This window comes from Ranitomeya variabilis, chromosome 1 (genome assembly GCF_051348905.1).
Source record: "Ranitomeya variabilis isolate aRanVar5 chromosome 1, aRanVar5.hap1, whole genome shotgun sequence".
NCBI classification, from domain to species: Eukaryota; Metazoa; Chordata; class Amphibia; order Anura; family Dendrobatidae; genus Ranitomeya; species Ranitomeya variabilis.
In genome coordinates, this window is record NC_135232.1 from 370191737 (window position 1) to 370205787 (window position 14051).

Genomic DNA, 14051 nt, shown 5'->3' on the forward strand with positions numbered 1-14051 from the left:
GTCCTGAGGTGGAAGTAGCTGTGTACAGACATGGGAATGTCTGGATGGGGGTTCAAAAGAATACAGGGACTGCTCAGATTTGCCAAAAATGGAAGTTCAATAGAAGGCATTCAGTGAGTTCTGTTTGAAAGGTTAGGGATAGAGTTTGGCTGTCTTCCAGAATCTTTAGACTTAAGATACCATCGGCAAAGTTTGGTCCAAAGTTCATTGATCTCTATGAAATTCTGGAAGTGGTCTATCAGTTGACCTTTAGGTTAAAAATTCTTCCATCGTCCGCATCCCAAGCACCTTTCATATGTCCCTGTTGAAGGAGTTTGTCCCCCGAGTTCAGGTTGCCTCCCTAGAATAGGGGGTAATGTAATGATTCCACCCCTCAGTGTGGTTTAGGACTCATTGATTAACAGCTCAGTCATCCAGTCTGGTGCAGGGGCATGCTGAGCTGTCTGTTCAGAGATTGAGAGCTCAGCAGTCCAATCTGAGTCAGGGAGGTTCTGAGCTCACTTCAGGTGTTCCCTGTTCCAGTGATTACTAAGCTACTTAACTGAGCTGTCTGGTTGAGTCATAGCTTTCAACTCTGTGTGGTTTGTTCCTCTGTGCCTCATTCTCAGCATTCTGGCTTTCTGATGCTTTGATGAAAAACCCTTGACTATTCTATTGACTACCCATTTGTATTTTCCCTTATGCTCTGACCCATCATCCTGCTGGCATTCTGACTTTGAACCATTACCTACTATGCCTTTGCCTCCTTCCTCTGATTATGATGTGCCCTCCTTGCTATTGACCTTGGACTCCTTGACTTTCATAACTTCCAGCTTGTCCGTAAGAAGTGACTCGGCATCAAGTATCCATGGTTATGATCACTCATATAGTGACATTTAGTTTTTACTGGTAGTAACCAGGGCCGGCTTCAGGTCTTTGTGAGCGCCAGGTGAAAGAGTCTCAGCGGGCCCCTTTAACACATGCCACAATTCATGATGTACAGATATGGCAGAGAAATATAGGTATAGTACAATGCCAAAGATTTCACTACTTACATTACATGAGTGATATCTATTGTAGAATCTACAATAGCTCAGAACCCAGAGAGTATAATCCTCCATACAGAATAATGAACCCCATATATTGCTCCATACATTATTATAAGCACCACATAGTGCTCCATACAGAATATCGAGCCCCATATATTGTTCCATACAGAATAATGGACCCCATATATTGCTCCATACAGATTAGGCACCATATAATGCTCGATACAGTATGCGATAAGCACCATATAATACTCCATTATATGATGGGTCTATATATTGCTCCATATATAATAAGCCATATATAATGCTCCAAACAGTATATAATGAGCCCCATACATTATAATGAGCCCAATATATTGCTCCATACAGTATAATGAGCCCCATATATTGATCCATTTATAATGAGCCCCATATAATGCTCCATAAAGTATATAAGGGGCCCCATATATTCTTCCATACAGAATGGGCCCCATGTAATGTTCCATACAGAATAGGCCTCATATAATGCTCCAGTATATGATGGGTCCCATATATTGCTCCATACAGAATGGGCCCAATTTAATGCACCACACAGAATAGGCCCATATAATGCTCCAGTATATGATGGGCCCCACATAATGCTCCATATATAATGGGCCCCATATGAAGCTCCAGTATATGATGAGCCCCATATATTTCTTCAAACATAAAAAAATTAAATACTCACCTCTCCTCGCTGGCCGCTGCTCTGCTCCAGACTCCTCAGGGTCGCTGTCTTCAGACTCACGGCACTGTGAATGTTAGGGTGCAAACTAATTACGTCATCACGCCCTCTGACCTGAAATGTCACAGTCAGAAGACATGGAAGATGTCGCAGGGGTGGAACAGGGAGTGGTAAGTATTGCAATTGCCGGGGCTCTGAGTTAGCGGGGGGGGCCACTCGGGGGCGTCTGCACTGGCACCGAGACCCCATAGTGTGTAGGTGTCCCCGATGGTAATTGAGCCTTCCCCACCTGCTCAGGGCCCCAGCACTTACCCGGGTGCGCCAGGTGCTGAAGCCGGCCCTGGTAGTAATCATGGATACTTAAGCTACTGCTATGCTGTTATGGACCTACAACACTCCACTACACTCCACTAGTTCATAAACTGTATTTAGTACTTATACAGACAACTGGGTGGAAAGAATTTGACAAAAATTCCAGTTCTAATTTTGCTTTGCTATTGTTTTGATATAATTCTTTCTAACACAAAACAGTCAATATGAGACATTATTCGTAATCTATAATATTACACTTATGTTTCGTCCATGGACATAATTTTAACAGATTTTACTTTTCAGTGTTGAAATAATTTCAGTCTACATAATAAAAAATCAGAAATCGGACATAATGACAGAAAGATGAATTTAAAATTCATGCTGTCTTTTTGTCTGCAAAGCATCATGATTTTTTGCTCTGCTAGGAGGATGCAAAATACAAACTGCCAAAAATGTTCTACTCCTCCAAGCCATATAATTATAGCCTGTAAAACTCTGCAGTGCTGACAGTGCTGAGCTATTGACTCTTGACACTCTCTAAAGAGTCTAATTATCTTTTCACTTACGACCCTTTTCATCCATGTCAGATCCTCGGCTTTGTTTATGAAAAAAAAGTTACAACAATAAAACTTTTCCAGAAGGTAGCAGTATGCCCTAATAAAATCATCTGCTCTAACCTGCAGTTTGTTTACATTAATATCATCTATACACACATAGATTAACACAGGTATATGCAAACACTCATACCCACATGTGACTGGTGTGAGTACTTGTTATCAAGCTCCTGACTCACCCAACAACATAATAAACTAAATTAATTGATACAGTCCTGGCTTCCCAAACTCAAGAAATCACCCTGGTGACAAATTGGTCATTAATTGTAACTAGAGTCCAGTGGGCCCTGGTGAGAAATTTGGACCTTCTCCCCCATCTGCATGTTGGTCAGATGTATGAGCCCTTGTAGTGTTCTAAATCCTATAAAGACATATGTGTTCTCTCTCCCATAATGTAATAATGTGCCCCTTCCTCGTATAATATCCTTTATCCTGGAACCCTTACAGTAATAATGCCCCATATACTGGGAACCCAATGTTCCTTATCCTGGGCTCCTTCAAGTAATAATGTCCAACATCCTGGGTACTTCCAGTAATGATCCCCCCATTCTGGGCCCCTTCCAGTAATAATGTTCAATATCCTTGGCCCCTTCCTGTAACATTGTCCTCTTCCAGAAATATATGCTACCCATCTTTGGCCCCTTCCAAGTATAATGCCCCTCATCCTAACCTTAGTAAAGGAGTTTCTGTCTCCAGCAATAGTGTTATATTGCCAGTAAAAATGAGAAAATTGTATCAGTTTATGCAAAATTAAGGACAAGATATGCAGGATTATAAAATAAATATACTAAAAATTGTGGAGCGCCTGAGGGACATTGGGGAGATGTAAAGGATTTCCTTATTGCTGCACTACTATTGTGCGGTCTACCAGAAAGCAATGACACCCTTATAATTGCACCAGACGCGTGCCCAGATTATGAGCTTACATTGGAGTATGTCAGAGGTAAGCTTGTAGATTATTATAAGTGAAAGACGGAAATTGTAAGCAGAATCCGCTTTAAAAGACCCAAGATCTACTCAAAAATAAAAGTCATTTGAAGGAAACACGTGAGTGTTTTGTCTGCAGGAAATCAGGACATCTAAAGGCTGACTGCAGAGTCTGGAAAGCTAGAATGAATCAGCTGAAAAAGCAAAACAATGATCGAAGGTTTAAAAGTGCCATTACTAAAGAATATGACACTACAAGCATTCATGCTGTGTTTACTGTGAGTGCAAGTACATCAAATCAAGCATGGTGTATAGACCCTGGGGCAGCTAGTTATATGACTAATGACAGAAGCTTCTTCTCTTACCTTGACCAAAGTAACTAATCAAAAAATTGAGAGAACTACACCACTCTAAATTAAAGTCTTTCTTTGTTTATGAAAAAGATCCACAGTTCCAAGTGATGGACACAAATGAATACAGTGATTCACAATTCATCAGACCCAAGTGAGTACAGATAATTAGACATTTTGGCATTGTATGGCCTTTTTCAAGATATATCTGCCAGGTAGAGGGTCCACGGGTGTCTGGATAGAGGGTCCACGTATGTCCCGATGCTGTCTGATGTGCATTGGCACAGAGAGAAAAAGGCAACTGTTCCTCCCCCAGCAGTCAGTGCTCATAGCTAGTGAGCATTTCTGCACACACAGGCGATCTGATCATTGACTGTGTGTGGCAGAGGTGATCAGAAGTTCGCAGCTTCTAGTCTCCCATGGAGACTGTTGAAGCAAATAAAAAGTAAAAAAACAGTTTTTAAAAATATAAAAAAAAATACAAAAGTTCAAATCACCCCACCATTCATCCCCTTTTAAAATAAAACAATTACAAAAAAATATAAATACACATATTGGGTATCACTGCATTCAGAAACACCCAATCTATCAAGATATAAAAATGATTAATCTGATAGGTAAACGGCGTAGCAAAAAAACAGCGCCATTTTACAGCCAATGAAGGAGGATGCAGAGTGTGGGCAGCGTGTTGACATAGGTCTCGGTCCCCACCATCTTAGAGAAGGGCATGACAGTGATTGGCTTGCTTTCCGCGGTGTCACAGGAGCTATAAAGGGGCGTGCACACCGACCGCCATATTACTTCTGCCGATCTTAGCATAGGGAGAGGTTGCTGCAGCTTCGTCAGAAGAAGGGATATAGTTAAGGAGGGAAGATTAAACCCCAAACTGCTTGTGCTGTAGCGATTTCCACTGTCCAACACCACCTTTTTTTGCAGGGACAGTGGAGGGTATATTTTTGTGCATCAGCTCTGTAGCTTATTAGGCTGCTTTTTTGAAAGCAAAAATCCTGTTGCTCCTTTCTGCACAGTTATCTTGTTTATTTGTCCACACTTTTGTGTGCAGAAGTCCTTTTTATTGCTGCCATACTTGTCCTGAGATCATTGTAGGGAGATTGAAATTGTACCACAGTCCTTGTATTTTTTCATATATCTTCCAGCCACTTTCTGCCACTTACATTGTGGTGTTTTATACACTGGGCCTGAGTTTTGGTTCAGTCTCCAAAAAAAAAGTGAGATTCAAATTCTCACAAAGTGGATATACTTCAGTCCTGTTAGTTTGTCGTATATCAGCCAGCCACTTTCTGCCACATACATTGTGTTGTGTTATACACTGGGACTGAGTTTTGGTTCAGTCTCCAAAAAAAAAGTGAGATTCAAATTCCCACAAAGTGGATATACTTCAGTCCTGTTAGTTTGTCGTATATCAGCCAGCCACTTTCTGCCACGTACATTGTGTTGTGTTATACTCTGGGCCTGAGTTTTGGTTCAGTCTCCAAAAAAAAAGTGAGATTCAAATTCCGTAGCGCAAAGACCGCAGTGGAGATGTCCCGAGATTCCCCCTGTGCAGAGGTGGGAACTCGACCCCTAACATTACCCCCCTCCTAGGGCCCCCCCCTTGGGCCTCGCTACGCTCGAAGGCAGCAATGAGCTGCGGAGCCCTAATGTGCTCAGCAGGCTCCCAAGTCCTGTCCTCAGGACCATAACCCTTCCAGTCCACCAAATAAAGTTTTTTGCCACGTACCACCCCAAAATAGCGTTCACCTTGTAATCGTCCGTAGACAAACCCAATGTCCCAGCAGATGACTCAGAAAACCGGGACATGTGTACGGGTTTCAAGAGGGACACATGAAAGGTGTTGGTGATACCCAGGCGTGGCGGAAGGCCTAAACGATAGACCACAGGGTTAACCTGTTCGAGGACCTTGAAAGGACCCAAGTAGCGAGGTGCAAACTTAGTGAACTCAACTCGCAGCCTGATGTTACGGGCGGAGAGCCACACCAAGTCACCAGAAGCAAAGGTCGGAGCGGGGCGCCGATGTGCATCGGCGGAAGACCTCATTCTCTCCTTGGAGGCCCGAATGGCATCCTGAGTGTGGTCCCAAATATCCTGTGCCTCCACAGCCCAGTCTGCCACCCTGGAGTCGGCGGAAGACACGGGCATAGGCACAGGTACCCGCGGATGCTGGCCAAAGTTGAGGAGGAATGGGGTTTGACCAGTGGAGTCGGCTACAGCATTGTTCAGCGCAAACTCCACCCACAGTAGCAAGGATGCCCAGTCATCCTGCCTGGCTGAGACAAAATGTCGCAGATATGTGACCAAGGTCTGGTTGGCCCTCTCTACCAACCCATTCATCTCGGGATGATATGCGGAAGAGAGATTTAACTCAATGCTGAGAAGACGACAAAGCTCTCTCCAAAACCGAGATGCAAACTGGGGACCCCGGTCACTGACAATTTTGTCCGGCATACCATGTAGGCGGAAGATGTGTTTTATGAACAATGCTGCCAAAGCCCGTGCAGAAGGTAACCATGGTAGCGGCACCAAATGCACCATTTTCGAGAAATGATCAGTGATAACCCAAATGATGGTACGGCCACAAGACTTTGGCAAACCCACCACAAAGTCCATCCCGACCATTTCCCAGGGCCTGTCTGCCACCGGCAAGGGATAGAGTAACCCAGCTGGCCGTTGTCGAGGAGACTTATTTTTGGCGCAGGAGACACACGCCTGAATATAATCTCTGACATCACGGACCATATGTGGCCACCAGTATGTTCTCGCCAACAGCTCAGACGTCCTCTTTGTCCCAAAGTGTCCACCCACCCTGGACGAATGAGCCCAAGAGAGAACCTCCGGTCGCAAATTAATGGGCACAAAAGTCTTGCCCAGAGGCACAGACTCTAGTAAAACCGGAGCTATGGTTCTCAGACTCTTGGAAGGGACAATAAGCCGAGGCTCTCCTTCCTCCTCCTCAGATGACACAACAGAGCGAGAAAGGACATCAGCACGAATGTTCTTCTCCCCAGCGAGATAATGGAGGGTGAAATGGAACCCGGGAGAAGAACAAGGACCATCTGGCCTGGCGAGAATTTAGCCGCTGAGCTGTTTGCAAATATAATAAATTTTTGTGGTCCGTGAAGACTTGAAAGGGAAAACGAGCCCCTCCAAGAGATGTTTCCACTCAGAGAAAGCCAACTTCACCGCTAGCAACTCCCTGTCCCCGATGGAATAATTTTTCTTCGCAGGTGTAAAGGTCTTGGAGAAAAAGAAGCAAGTATGCTTCCGACCTTGAGCATCCTTTTGGAAAAGGACTGCTCCTGCACCAACGGATGAGGCATCCACCTCCATTATGAATGGCTTATCAACATCGGGACGATGTAGGATGGGAGCGCTAGCAAAATGAGACTTGATAGAAGAGAAGGCCCTGGAGACCTCTTCTGACCACAATTTGGGATTTGCTCCCTTCTTGGTGAGGGCTACCAAGGGAGCTACTAAAGTTGAGAAGTGGGGAATGAACTGGCGGTAATAATTAATGAACCCCATAAAGCGCTGCACCGCTTTAAGAGAATGAGGTTCTTGCCAGTCCATCACAGCATGTAGTTTGGCAGGATCCATAGCCAATCCCTGGGCTGAGATGATATAGCCCAGGAAAGGTAAAGACTCCTGCTCAAGCATACACTTCTCCAACTTAGCATACAGGGAATTTGCCCGTAAGAGGTCGAAGACTCTGCCAACATCTCTCCGGTGGGAGTCAATATCAGGAAAAAAGATGAGAATATCATCCAGATAGACAACAACCGAGGAGGAGAGCATATCCCGGAAAATGTCGTTGACAAAGTCTTGGAAAACAGCTGGGGCATTACAGAGCCCGAAGGGCATCACTAGATATTCATAGTGCCCATCTCTGGTGTTAAACGCCGTCTTCCATTCGTCCCCCTCACGGATGCGAATCAGGTTATACGCACCCCACAGATCCAGTTTGGTAAATACCCTTGCTCCCCGTAGCCTATCAAAAAGCTCAGAAATCAAGGGCAGTGGGTATTTATTTTTAACGGTGATGGCGTTAAGACCCCTGTAGTCTATGCAAGGACGTAACTCTCCGTTCTTCTTCTGGACGAAAAAGAATCCCGCCCCTGCTGGTGACACTGACTTCCTAATGAACCCTCTTGCCAAGTTCTCCTGGATGTATAGGGACATGGCCTCAGTCTCCGGGAGAGAGAGGGGATAGACACGTCCCCTAGGAGGTTCTGCTCCAGGCAAGAGATCTATAGGACAGTCATAGGGATGGTGAGGCGGAAGGGTCTCCACAGCCCTCTTGGAGAAAACGTCTGCATAGGACCGATAGCATTCGGGAAGAGAAGAGAGATCTGCGGGTATCTCAGTGGTGTGGTGTAAACCTGAATGCACTCTTTCACACATCTGCCCTTACAAGACTCACTCCAACCCAATATCCTCCCAGAGGACCACTCAATATGTGGAGAGTAGTGTTGAGCATTCCGATACCGCAAGTATCGGGTATCGGCCGATACTTGCGGTATCGGAATTCCAATACCGAGATCCGATACTTTTGTGGTATCAGGAATCGGAATCGGAAGTTCCCAGTGTATGGTTCCCAGGGTCTGAAGGAGAGGAAACTCTCCTTCAGTCCCTGGGATCCATATCCATGTAAAAAATAAAGAATTAAAATAAAAAATAGGGATATACTCACCCTCTGACGCGCCCTGGTAGTAACCGGCAGCCTGCTTTGCTTAAAATGAGCACGTTCAGCACCTTCCATGACATCACGGCTTCTGATTGGTCGCGTGCCGCTCATGTGACCGCCACGCGACCAATCACAAGCCGCGACGTCATTCTCAGGCCCTAAACTCCTCATTCTAGGAATTTAGGACCTGAGAATGACGTCGCGGCTTGTGATTGGTCGCGTGGTGGTCACATGAGCGGCACGCGATTAATCAGAAGCCGTGACGTCATGGAAGGTGCTGAACGCGCTCATTGTAAGCAAAGCAGGCTGCCGGTTAACAGCGGTAAGGTGCAGGGGCCTCCGGACGGGTGAGTATATCAATATTTTTTATTTTAATTCTTTATTTTACACATTAATATGGATCCCAGGGCCTGAAGGAGAGTTTCCTCTCCTTCAGACCCTGGGAACCATCAGGATACCTTCCGATACTTGGTGTCCCATTGACTTGTATTGGTATCGGGTATCGGTATCGGCGATATCCGATACTTTTCGGGTATCGGCCGATACTATCCGATACCGATACTTTCAAGTATCGGACGGTATCGCTCAACACTAGTGGAGAGTGAAAACGGAGCCAGGGTATTCCCAGCAAAATCTCATCCATTCCCTCGGGAAGAAAAAGAAGGGAAATAATCTCCTGGTGGGATGGGGACATGGCAAATGTGAAAGGGACAGTCTGGTGTGTGATCTGTAATGGGAGTGTCGACCCATTCACCATTCTAACAGTTTCTGGTTTAGTGAGCATCACCAGAGGTACATTGTGGCGCAGAGCAAAAGTAGAGGACATGAAATTTCCCTCAGCTCCTGAATCCACACAAAGCTCAACTGCAAGAGTGAATGAGTCCAACAGAATTGTCCCTTTAAAGGACAACTTGGAGGAAAAGGCTGCTGTGTCCAGTGAACCTCCTCCTATAGTCACTAGACGCGATCGTTTACCCGACCGCTGTGGACACTTGTTAGCATAATGTCCCAGTTGCTGACAATTTCTACACACCACAGGTACTCGATCAGTCTGAGACTTAGGTCCCACTCGAGAAACCTCCATGGCCTCATGGGAGTTGGACGCCAGGATGGGAGATTCTAGAGGTTTGGCGAAGGTTGGAGCCAGCCGAAACCTCTGCCTACACTGGGTCTGCTCCAACCTCCGCTCGTTAAAACGGAGGTCAATGCTGGTAGAAATTGTAATGACCTCCTCCAGTGTGGCGGGAATCTCCCTGGTGGCCAAGGCATCCTTTACATGATCAGCCAGTCCTTTCCTGTACACCGGAATAAGGACTTTATCCGGCCATTCTAACTCAGAGTCCGGAATTGAACGGCAAACTGGCTGACCATGGACGAACCCTGAGAAATTGCCAACAATTGGAGCGCGGTATCGTGAGTGACACGAGGTCCTAAAAAGACCTGCCTCAGAGCATCCAGGAAGAGAGGAGCACTCTGCACTACACGATCATTGTGCTGCCAAAGCGGCATTGCCCACTCCAATGCCCTGCCCGACAAAAGAGACAAAATGAATCCCACTCTCGCCCATTCCGAAGGAAAACGTGCAGCCAGGAGCTCGAGATGTATGGAGCACTGGCTCACGAATCCGCAACATAGTTTGCTGTCACCAGAAAACTTGTCAGGAAGCGGGAGATGGGATATTGTCGGAGCAGGGGTGGTTGTGGACAAACTGGCTGCAGCTGCACTTGCAGCCTGAACAGCGACAGCAGTGACGTCCACAGCTGAGGTTGTACGCTCTAGAGCTGCCAACCTTCCCTCCAGCTGCTGGACGTACCGCTGTAAACGCTGATCGTCCACCATTTACTTGCCAGACTCTGGTGCTAGTGTACTGTTAGGGCTAGCGGAATGCAACGAGGAAAATAGTTTTTATTGTTATTGGTGCGTTCGCAGCCCGGGGTCCACCGTGCAAGAGAACCTGCTGCTAGACAAATGGCAGCACTATATGGCGGTATTGGCTAGCTCGGTTAACTCACAGAGCAGCCATGAAAGCAAAGATCTGTGCCCTGTTAACTTCACAAGAGCACAGGCTAACTACCCAAGAGAGAGCAGTCAGTGGTCATGCATGCACACAGAATTCCTCGCCGGAGGTGCCAGCATTCTAGGGGCTTATTTCAGCCAGGTCCCTGAATGTACTCAGACACTCAAACTCCTCGCCAGAGGTGCAAGCATTCTAGGGGCTTATTTCAGCCGGGTCCCTGAACACAATCACACATGACCACACTGGCGCAAAGCACATAATTTAGAAAGACACTAGCGCATGGCCGTTGTTGTGATCCGCTTTTTGGGCTCCCCTAGTGGTGGCTGGTGGTACTGGAGACTTGTGTGTTCTTTTCTGCCTCAGCTCACCTGCTTCCATCAGTTTTGGGAGTTCCCTATTTAGCCTTGCTCTCCAGTCACTTCCTTGCCGGTCATCATTGTAACCTGAGTCTTTCAGTTGCATGTTCCTGCTACCAGTCTGCTGATCAGCTAAGTGGACTCTTGTCCTTTTTGTTTTGTATTTTTTGTCTAGTTTACGGTTTGTCATTTCCTGCTACTGGAAGCTCTTGTGGACTGAAATTGCCACTCCTGTGTCAAGAGTTGACACAGGAGTCTTAAAGTAATTTCAGGATGGGTTTTTGAAAGGGTTTTTCAGCTGACCGTGAAGTCCTCTTTTGTATCCTTCCTCTATCTAGTAAGTGGACCTCGCTTTGCTAAATCTACCTTCATACTGTGTATGTCTTTTCCTCTGAACTCACCGTTAATATATGTGGGGGCTACTATCATCTTTGGGGAATTTCACTAGAGGTAAGCCAGGTCTGTTCCTTCCTCTTCCAGGCGTAGTCAGTTCTCCGGCTGGCGCATGGCATCTAGGCAGCCGTAGGAATGCTTCCTGGCTACTGTTAGTTGTGTGGTAGATTTAGGTCACGGTCAGCTTGAGTTTCCATCACCCGAGGGCTAGTCTGTTATTTTGTGTTTCTGATGTTCCCATGCCATTGGGGAATCATGACAGTATGACCGGCCACTGTTAAAGTAATTGGCAGAAGAAAGGAGAGTAAAAGAAGTCTGTAGATTTTTTTTTTTTTTTTTCCTCACATGTTTGCTACTTAGTTGGCTCAGTTGTATTTCTGCTCTATTTACAGCCTTGCCTTTCTCTCCTTCTAATCCTTGAATGGCTCTGATCTCTCCGGTTTAAGGATGGACTCTCAGAGTTTGGCTGCAGGTTTAAATAATCTTGCTACGAAGGTTCAGAATTTACAAGATTATGTTATACGTACTCCTATTTCTGAACCTAAGATTCCTACACCAGAGGTATTTTCCGGAGATAGATCTCGGTTTCTGAATTTCAAATGTAATTGTAAATTATTCCTTTCTCTCAGACCTCACTCCTCTGGAGATCCTGTTCAGCAGGTTAAGATTGTGATTTCTTTGCTGCGAGGTGACCCTCAAAATTGGGCATTTTCATTGACACCAGGGGATCCTGCGTTGCTCAATGTGGATGCGTTTTTTCTGGCTTTAGGGTTGCTGTATGAGGAACCTAATTTGGAGATTCAAGCTGAAAAAGCTTTAATAGCCCTGTCTCAAGGGCAAGATGAAGCTGAGATATACTGCCAAAAATTTCGTAAATGGTCTGTGCTTACTCAGTGGAATGAGTGTGCCCTAGCGGCAATTTTCAGAGAAGGCCTTTCTGATGCCGTTAAGGATGTCATGGTGGGGTTTCCTACGCCCACAGGTCTGAATGAGTCCATCACAATGGCGATTCAGATTGATCGGCGTTTGCGGGAGCGCAAACCCGTGCACCATTTGGCGGTATCTTCTGAAGGGACGCCAGAGAAAATGCAATGTGACAGAATTCTGTCAAGAAGCGAGCGGCAGAATTATAGGCGCAAAAATGGCTTGTGCTTCTACTGTGGTGATTCCGCTCATGTTATATCAGCATGCTCTAAACGTACTAGGAAGGTTGACAAGTCTGTTTCTATTGGCACTTTACAGTCTAAATTTCTTCTGTCTGTAACTCTGATTTGTTCATTATCAGTTATTACCGTGGATGCCTATGTGGACTCTGGCGCCGCTCTGAGTCTCATGGATTGGTCCTTCGCCAGGCGCTGTGGGTTTGATTTGGAGCCTCTGGAAGTTCCTATACCTCTGAAGGGTATTGATTCTACACCTCTGGCTTGTAATAGACCACAGTTCTGGATGCAAGTGACTATGCGTATGACTCCAGACCATCAGGAGATGATTCGCTTCCTCGTGTTGCATAATTTACATGATGTGTTAGTGCTTGGATTACCATGGTTGCAATCTCATAACCCAGTACTGGACTGGAAAACTATGTCTGTGTTAAGCTGGGGATGTCGGGGGGCTCATGGGGACATACCTTTGGTTTCTATCTCGTCATCTATTCCCTCTGAGGTTCCGGCATTTTTGTCGGATTTTGGGGATATTTTTGAAGAGCCTAAAATTGGTTCTCTCCCTCCCCACAGAGAGTGTGATTGCGCCATAGATCTGATTCCAGGCAGTAAATTTCCAAAGGGTCGTTTGTTTAACCTATCTGTACCTGAGCATGCTGCCATGCGAGAGTATGTTAAGGAGTCCCTGGAAAAGGGACATATTCGTCCTTCTTCATCACCTTTAGGAGCTGGGTTTTTCTTTGTCTCTAAAAAGGATGGCTCGCTGAGGCCTTGTATTGATTATCGACTCCTGAATAAAATTACTGTCAAATATCAGTATCCGTTGCCGCTGCTTACTGATTTGTTTGCTCGCATAAGGGGGGCTAAGTGGTTCTCCAAGATTGATCTCCGTGGGGCGTATAATTTGGTGCGAATTAAGCAAGGGGATGAGTGGAAAACCGCATTTAATACGCCTGAGGGCCACTTTGAGTATTTAGTAATGCCTTTCGGCCTTTCTAATGCACCTTCAGTTTTTCAGTCCTTTATGCATGATATTTTCCGTGAATATCTGGATAAATTTATGATTGTGTATTTGGACGATATTTTGATTTTTTCTGAGGACTGGGAGTCTCATGTTCAGCAGGTCAGGAGGGTTTTTCAGGTCTTGCGGGAGAATTCTCTGTGTGTAAAGGGTTCTAAGTGTGTTTTTGGGGTTCAAAAGATTTCCTTTTTGGGGTACATTTTTTCCCCTTCTTCTGTTGAGATGGACCCTGTCAAGGTTCGGGCTATTTGTGACTGGACGCAGCCTACTTCTCTAAAGGGTCTTCAGAAGTTCTTGGGCTTTGCTAATTTTTATCGTCGATTTATAACTGGTTTTTCTGGTGTTGCTAAGCCTCTTACGGATTTGACTAAAGGTACCGTCACACTAGGCGATATCGCCAGCGATCCGTGACGTTGCAGCGACCTGGATAGCGATATCGCTGTATTTGACACGCAGCAGCGATCTGGA